Consider the following 8,483-nt stretch of genomic DNA (forward strand, 5'->3'; position numbering starts at 1 on the left):
GGCGCTTGATCCCCAGGACCCTGGGATCATGACCTGAGCCGAAGGCAGATGCTTAACCAATTGAGCCACCCAGGTGCCCTGGACTAGCAAAGTTGAATGATAAAAATAAAAACACTGACAAAGATCTTACATCAAGGGGGTGGTTACTGTTTCTTTAAGGACTTAATCTGTAATATAAAGTAATATCACAAATATAATAACATGTTTGGGGATGGGGAAAATACAAAGATAAAGCTATTGGCATAGACAAGGTCTAGTTGAGGAGGCATACTGCTGTCAGTCTGGTGGCAAAGAATCTAGGGTCAGTCATTCCTCCAGCTCAGCCAGGCATAGTCACCACAAGGAAGGGCTACCAGAAGAAGCAAGCCACGTTCTGGCTTAGAGAAGGTAGGCAGTGTTCACAGGCACATTAGCCAAAAACTGCTCCAGTGACCCAAAGAAAAATGGAAGGTCAGAGAGAATTGTAGCAAAAGCGACTTGTAACTGAATCTTGGAGAAATGAACTATAAGCTTTAATGCCCCCTGGCCTAGCTCAGGAAGAGCCAAAGAAAGAGCCCTAACTGGGCCTTGGAAATGGGAAGGCTGCAGAGGCCATGAGCTTTTTTTCTGTTTACCTGAAGTGTATCATAGAAATGGCTGGTAAGACATTTTGTTCTTGATACTTTTTAGAAGAGCAAAGACTCACTTTTATCTGATTCTTCTTTTGATTCCAGAGCCCTTGTGTTTTCCATCATGATATGTCACAAAGTACGTGTTTATTGATCTTCAAAAACCTGGAAAGATGAGACACAACTTTAGGAGAAACACACCCAGAAAGGTACAGGCAGAAAGGGCATTGACTGAGCTGGAAGGTTGCCCTCATTCACCAGTGTGGCAGAGGAAGATCTGGCTTCTCCTTGGCAGAATGTGCAGAGTAGGTATCAATATGGCATAGCCACCATCCTGTGCAAGAACACTAATGGAAAGCAAGTGAAGAATATAGGCTAGCATAGCCTATGAGACATGGCTTCAGTGTACAATCACTGCCATTTGGTGAGGTTTGAGGGAAGCCCCCAAAGTAATATCTCTGTATTCCTGCCCAAACTGTAAACCAGCTGAGAGAAGCTGGTACTGGAGAAAATGTCTCAGGGTACGTGGGAACAATGGCTTTCCTACTATTGAATCCAAGAATCGAGACCCACAGCTGAACAGCTGCAGGACTGTGCTCACAGGGGTCTGCCCCTGTGTGGCCTTGTCCAGAGTAGCCAGTTTCCAAGAGAGGGTGAAGGAGGACTGGGTTAAACATGCCTAATTCGTTTCCCAAACTCACTTCTCTAAGGCACTTCTCCCAGGAATGAAGAGAGCAGGATTAAAGAGACCAGGTGGGTCCCTCCACATGGCAAGAAACAACAGGAGTGAGCATTACCTAAACCTTTTAGAAGTGCGGAGTAAAACCTATGTCACGTTTACCAGGGCTGGAGCAATGTGGAGTGGACTCTCCTATGTCCTTTTAGACTTGCTGAGTAGTCTGCTTAGAGAGATAGACCATCAGTAGTTCTTCAGCATTTACCTATAAGCCTGTGGTCTATCAGCATCTGCCTTAGTGATGGATGGAATCTTCAGGGTATGCACTGACACATGTCAGTGGTTGGTATATGGGGCACTAAAATCAAAGTGAGTTTCCAAAGGTATTACCAGTGACTTATTCTGGGAAGCTTACCACGCTTAAATCTTTACCAGACTGCTAAATAAATGGCCAGGAGGTCTAGCAACTCTGCCAGGCACCATTTCTACATTCACTTGCAAAAGGAATAACTGGCTGTAGACCAGCACTTCTCAAATTACCTGAGGTAAAGGACCAGTTATTGCTTTTTGTTTTGTTTTGCGCATGTGCAACTTGTCATAGACCAATGCTTTACAAAGATGAATCATTAGGAGGGAAAAAAAGGATGTCCTCCAGTTGCTGGCATTGTGTTTTCTGGTCTCTGCCCTCTCTCCAACAATCTCTCCTTATGATCTCCCAGGCAGCCAGTGCATACCAGCTACATGTCAGGCCCTGCTCTAGTGTTTGGAAATGAAGAGATGAGCAGGAAAAAATAAAGATAGGCAATAGACAAGCTCAAGATTTTTATTAGATTCAACAGATATAAATTGATTTGGTTGCTCTTCTTACCTTGTCATGGACTGGAGATGAAACAGACCAGCGCCTGCCCACAGCCTACTCTTTGAGCTGCCCGACTCTAGGCCATAGAGAGACTAAAACTCCACATCACAGTATTTGATCGGCTTCACCTCCTGAACCCTGTGGTCTTTCTTCACCATGGGACATCTTCTGCCAGGACCGCACTCTTCCACCTAGAAAATGCTTAGTCCAGGTGCTCCAGGCTCTTCCTGGTACCTTTACACGCAGGTGGCTGTGTTAAGCACACAAAACCACACCGCATCACCCAGCTCTCACCAGGACTCCTGGTAGTTATTGTTTCCTTTTGTTCACTTTTTTAAAAATGATTTTTTGTGAATAGGTGCTTAATAGTTTCTAGGCTAATTTAAAATGGAAAGGGAGATGATTCTATTCGTTTATTAAAGTCAAACTTGTGATTTTTTCCCTATTGAATGGTATTTTAAAGACTGAGTTGATGCCGAACTCAAAGAACATGGAGAACTCAGGGAAGGCCAGAGATAGATGATTAGAAGCTGAAGAAAATGTGTTAATTCACCCTAGAAGAAGAGCACACCAGAAGATGAGAATGATAGCTCCCAGGTAGAAACAGGCAAAATGGGTTCTCAGAGAAGAAACATGGGACCCATCTGGATATGAATCCTAGCTTTGCTATTGCTGCTTGTGTAACCTTAAGCAAAATACTTAACATCTCTGAGCCTCAGTGTCGTCAACTATAAATTGAAGATGATATTGCTTACCTGAAGATTGTTGCAAGGACAAAAGACAAAGCGCATCAAATATAAGGCATAGTACCTGGAGATGATTGGTGCTTAAAAAGTGGTAATTATTAACCTATCACTAATAAATTTTTATTTTTATTTTTTTACAAAGGATGGTGATCAAATCTTTGTCTCTTTTGGGGGGAGGAGGAAAAATGGCCTCCTCCTGCAGTTCAAATTATTTAAATTAGCCATAAGGAACTTCCTAACTATGAAGAGTTCAGGTGGTTTTTTTGGGTTTTTTTAAGATTTATTTATTTATTTTTAGGGAGAGAGAGCGCGCATTTACACGAGTGGGGAGAGGGATAGAGAGAGAGAATCTCAAGCAGACTTCCCACTTGGTACAGAGCCTAACTCAGGCGGGGCTCAATCTCGTGACCCTGAGATCATGACCTGAGCCAAAACCAAGAGTTGGACATTCCACTGACTGAGCCACTCAGGCGCCCCAAGAATTGAGGTTTTTTTAATTTCAGAAAGTCATTGCTGGGGACGCCTAGGTAGCTCAGTAGGCTAAGTGTCTGCCTTTGTCTCAGGCCGTGATCTCAGGGTCCTAGAATCGATTCCTGAGTTGGGCTCCTTGCTCAGTGGGGATTCCGCTTCTCCCTCTGCCTGCCACTCCCCCTGCTTGTACTCTCTCTTTCTGATAAATAAATAAATAAAATCTTAAAAAAAAAAAGTCATTGCTATTTCCTTGACTTATGTTCAGTTCTGTTCAAACATTTGTTAAGCATGCACTGTGTGCCAGAAACTGTGCTGGACACTGATAGTACTAGAGTGAATAAGACTTAGATGCCTGCAATGTAGGATGGATGCCCATTTATCTGAAATGTAAGTATCTCCCACTTGAATTGCCTGGCTCCAACTGACCACTTACTTAAACCGCTTGGTTCCATTGGCCAGCACTGCCACAGTCTACCTTACTGTACCATATCCATTGGCATCCTCATTTTTGAGACCCTTTCCAAGGCCTTCCATGAACAAATCTAGTCATGTACTACCTAGTGAAAGCCAAACAAAGCACATGAAACAAGTCCTTAAAATGTAGCCCCTGCACCATATGCCCTCTGATGTCCAAGGTCACTTCTAATAATGCCACCTCTACACAGACCACGTCCTTCACAGCATTTAGGGCTTTCACTCACAATGCCTTTCAGCACCATTCAGCATCACCACAATCCATCTAACTGGTCACAATTGAGATGAAATCTTGGCTGCCTTCAAAAGATCTACAAGACTCTAAAAGTGCTACAAAGCTCTACTCCTGGCACCATGCCCCATTCATCTGAGTCAGTCATCCAAACTGGGAACCTGATCTGGCTTACCTCTTGTCATGGTTGTCACCTGATCCTCATATAATCTCAAAAACTTATCCTTGTGGAGCCCAGAAAAAAACCTTGCATATACCAGTCAGAAGACTTTCTGAAAGGGTACCAACACTGGGGCACCTACGTGCCTCAGTCAGTTGAACATCTGACTCTTGATTTTGGCCCAGGTTGTGAATTCAGGGGTCATGATCTCAGGGTCATGGGATCAGGCCCCATGTGGAGCCCAGCATCAGGCTCTGCACTCAACCGGAAATCTGCTTTTCTCCTACCTCTCCCTCTGCCCCTCCCCCTGCTCCCATGCACTCTCCCTCTCTCAGATATATAAATCTTAAAAAAAAAAAAAAAGGAATCCAACACCATTCAATAGGGAAAGGACAATCTTCTCAACAAATTGTGTCGGGAAAACTGAATATCCACCTGCAAGATAATGAAGTTAGACCCCTACTTTACAAAACATGAAAAATGAACTCAAAATGGATTTTAAAAAACCTAAATGTAAGATCTAAAACTATAAAACTTTTTTTTTTAAGATTTTATTTATTTATTCGACAGAGAGAGACAGCCAGCGAGAGAGGGAACACAAGCAGGGGGAGTGGGAGAGGAAGAAGCAGGCTCATAGCGGAAGAGCCTGATGTGGGGCTCGATCCCATAACACCGGATCACGCCCTGAGCCGAAGGCAGATGCTTAACCACTGTGCCACCCAAGCGCCCCTGAAACTGTAAAACTCTTAAAAGAAAACACCGGAGAAGAGCTTCATAACACAAGTTTAGCAGGGATTCCTTGGAATATGATACCAAAAGCACAACAACGAAAAGATCGATTAGACTACATCAAAATTAAAAACTTTTGTACATCGAAGCACACACTCAACATAGTGAAAAAGCCCACAAAATGGGAGAAAATATTTTCAGATTACATATTTGGTAAGGGGTTAATATCCAGGATATATGAAGAACTACAACTCAACAAAAAACCAAAACAACCCAATTATAAAATGAGCAAAGGATTTAAGTAGATATTTCATCAGAGAAGTTACACAGATGGCCAGTAAGCACATGAAAAGATGTAGGACTATGACTAATTAAAACCACAGTGGGATAGCACCTCACACCTATTAGAATGACTATCACCAAGACGCAGAAAATAACAACTGTTGGCAAGGATATGGAGAAATTAGAATGCAAGCACACTATTGATGGGAAGGTAAAATGGTGCAGCATTTATAGAAACATTATGGTAGTGCCTCAAAAACTTTAAAATAAAATTACATATGATCCAGAAATCCCACCTCTGGATATATATCCAAAATAGTTGAAAGCAGAGACTGAAAGAGATATTTGTACTTCCATGTTCATAGCAGCATTATTCACAATGACCAAAAGGAGGAAGCAACCCAAGTATCCATCAGCAAATGAACGGGTAAATAAAACATGGTGCGTACATACAAAGGAAAATTATTCAGCCTTACGAAGGAAGAACATTCTGACACATGGGTGAACCTCGAGGACATTATGCTTAGTTAAATAAGCAAGTCACAAAAGGACAATCACAGTATGGTTCCACTCCACCTCCAATTGAGGTACCTGGAATAGTCAAATTCATAGAGACAGAAAGTAGAATTGTGGTTGCCAGGGGCTGGGGTACGGGAAATGGGGAGTTTTTGTTTAATGGGTAGAGTTACAGTTTTGCAAAATAAAAAGAGTTCTGTGGATGACTGATAGTGACGGTAGCAGAACAATGTGACTGATGCACTTAATGTCACTGAGCTGTACACTAAAAATGATTAAGATGGCAAATCTTATGTTCAGTGTACTTTACCGAAATTTTTAGAAAGGAAAAAGAAAACTGGCCCTTATGTATTAGCCTGGCCTTCCAAACCAGGAGACCAGCCTGTCTCCTGCCATTCCTCACCACGCCCAGCCCAGTTGGACTTGGCCGGGCAGTTTCCATACACACTCATTGCCTGGTCCCAGGAGACAGGACTTAAGTACAGAAGATCCTGGGCTTCCACCACCATGGGACTTTCCACCCCTAAGTATGGATCATCAAAACCCTTCACCAAGCAAACCTGGGAAAGGTTCAGCCCTTTCACAAATCCCAATGACTGGGAGTGATGGAGGGGGCCAGAAGCAAAGGTGTTACATTTGACTTTCCCCACACAGTGTGCTGGCATGACATAAAAGAAGATCCCTAGCATTTGTTGAGGGCCTTAACTTGGAGTTCTAGGCATTAGATTTCTTTCAGCTCCCAGCCTCATACCTTCTGACCAGAGTATTCATTTTCCTTTTTCTGACCTTGCACTTCCCTTCAGAGTTCATGCTTATCTCTTACCTCAGTTTCCCTATTTCAATCCAAGTGTTCCCTCCAGCTGTGCTGCCGACAGCTTGGTTCCAGAGAGTGTCACTCCCAGCAGGCCCTTCTGAACAGATAGGGCATGACCAGAAATCACAGATGGCCAACCTGGGAGGGAGGAGCAATATAAAAAGGTCCATGGTATCAATTTTAATATTTCCTTGGCTTTAAAGAATATTTAGATCAGGTGATCAAGCTAAAAGTTTTGACTGTATAGAAGAGACCATATATCCTTCTTAGTTTGCCCTTTTTTGTAAAAAGTTCATTATTTTGAACTTTTTTTGAACCACCCCTGGTTGGTTGCTTATCTCTGCCCATTCTATTCTGTGATTAACCACTCGTCTTAATTTTCCTAAATCCTTTACGTACTCTAAGGTGGTTTGCAAACTGGCAGTGGCAGCATCGCCAGGGGAGGTTGTTAGAAATTCAGAATCTCCAGGCACCTGGCTGGTTCAGTCAATTGAACATCCGACTCTTGATTACAGCTCAGGTCATGATCTCAGGGTCCTGGGATCAAGTCCCAAACTGGGCTCCCTGCTCAGTGGGGCGTCTGCTTCCGCTCTGCCTCTCCCTCAGCACCTCCCCCAGCTCAAGCATTCTCTCTCTCTCACTCTGTCAAATAAATAAATCTTAAAAAAAAGAAAAGAAAAAGAAATACAGAATCTCAAGCCCTACCCCAGACCAATCAATCAGGATCTGCATTTTAACAACATCTCCTGGGTAATTTATGTACATATTAAATCTAGAACTGTTCTAGAAAATGTCTAACTGCTCCCACTGGAGCAAATGGATCACTACCTTAGCTGTTCATTAGAAACATCTGGGAAGCTCTTAAAATTACTGATGCCAGGCTCCCACCACCAGATTCTGATTTCATCCATCTACCAGGAGGCTGGGCATTGATTGGTTGGTTGGCTTGTTTGTTTGTTTGTTTGTTTGTTTGAAGATTTTATTTTTAAGTAGTCTTTACACCCAGTGTGGGGCTGGAACTCACAACCTAGCAATCAAGAGTTGCTCACTCCACCGGCTGAGCCAGGCAGGCGCCCCTGGTTGGTTGTTTTTTATTCTCTCAGAGATGTTGTTGTTTAGCCAGAGCTGAGAATCACTGAGTTAGAGTGTAACTTAAAGGAAAATATCTCAGAGAATTCCATGAATTTTAAACTGGTTTAGAGATAAAAAAAAAAAAAAAGAGTAAAATTGTTTAATTTGAATAGGTTTCTTAACCTAAATATGTGAATATTAACTTGAAACTACGATTGTATGTATAAGTAACGTCTCCTTAAATTCTTCCTTTCTTATTCCTCATTTTTGTCTTATTTACTATTTCCTCAGTCCTTAAAGTGTTTCAACGGCTCTCTTAACTTCTGTTAAATGGCGTCCAGGGTTTTCCACCACGCCCGATGAGAAGGCCTCCCTCCTGTCTCAGTGCCCGAAGCTGGTGCTACTTCCTGCGGCTGACAAGTCTCAGGTACAGGGTACTGGTGGGAGCCGCCATCGCTCTGACTCTGGCTGCTGGGGTTACTGGGTTGATGCCACTCTGCCCAAGCAGGGTTGAATCCTGGTAGTAAGCATACCATAGCCTCGAGTTGTCCTTTTACATACTCCTTGCAAATCAGCCTCGTAGGCTTGGTGTGAACTGCCCCCTTGCCGAACTGGGACAACTTTAGTATCCCCACACCAACCTGCCACTTCCATAATGTTTTTAGCCTTTCCCTGTGTTTATTGTTTTCCATGTGTCCTTTCAAAGAGCCCAGCCAAAATCTATCATAATCTAAGTGTGTTTAAGAGTACAGAGCTTCACCTGACACATGGGTCTCTGCCTGAAGGCATGCTTTTCTTCTGTGGTCACAGGTGAGTAGATGAGGACCTCTCAGCAAGGCTTACTA

General features: G+C 43.1%; 1 protein-coding gene across 1 annotated transcript in view; it reads left to right on the forward strand.

Moving 5' to 3' along the window:
• METTL8 (methyltransferase like 8) overlaps positions 1 to 4,489 on the forward strand; it is a 90,145-nt gene extending 85,656 nt beyond the window's left edge. The window contains exon 13 of the transcript XR_005838511.1: positions 714 to 4,489. The gene's annotated coding sequence lies outside the window, so the exon portion shown is untranslated. The remainder of the gene's footprint in view (positions 1 to 713) is intronic.
• The last annotated feature ends 3,994 nt before the right edge of the window (positions 4,490 to 8,483 follow it).

Source organism: Ursus maritimus, unplaced genomic scaffold (assembly GCF_017311325.1).
Source record: "Ursus maritimus isolate PB19 unplaced genomic scaffold, ASM1731132v1 scaffold_1, whole genome shotgun sequence".
NCBI classification, from domain to species: Eukaryota; Metazoa; Chordata; class Mammalia; order Carnivora; family Ursidae; genus Ursus; species Ursus maritimus.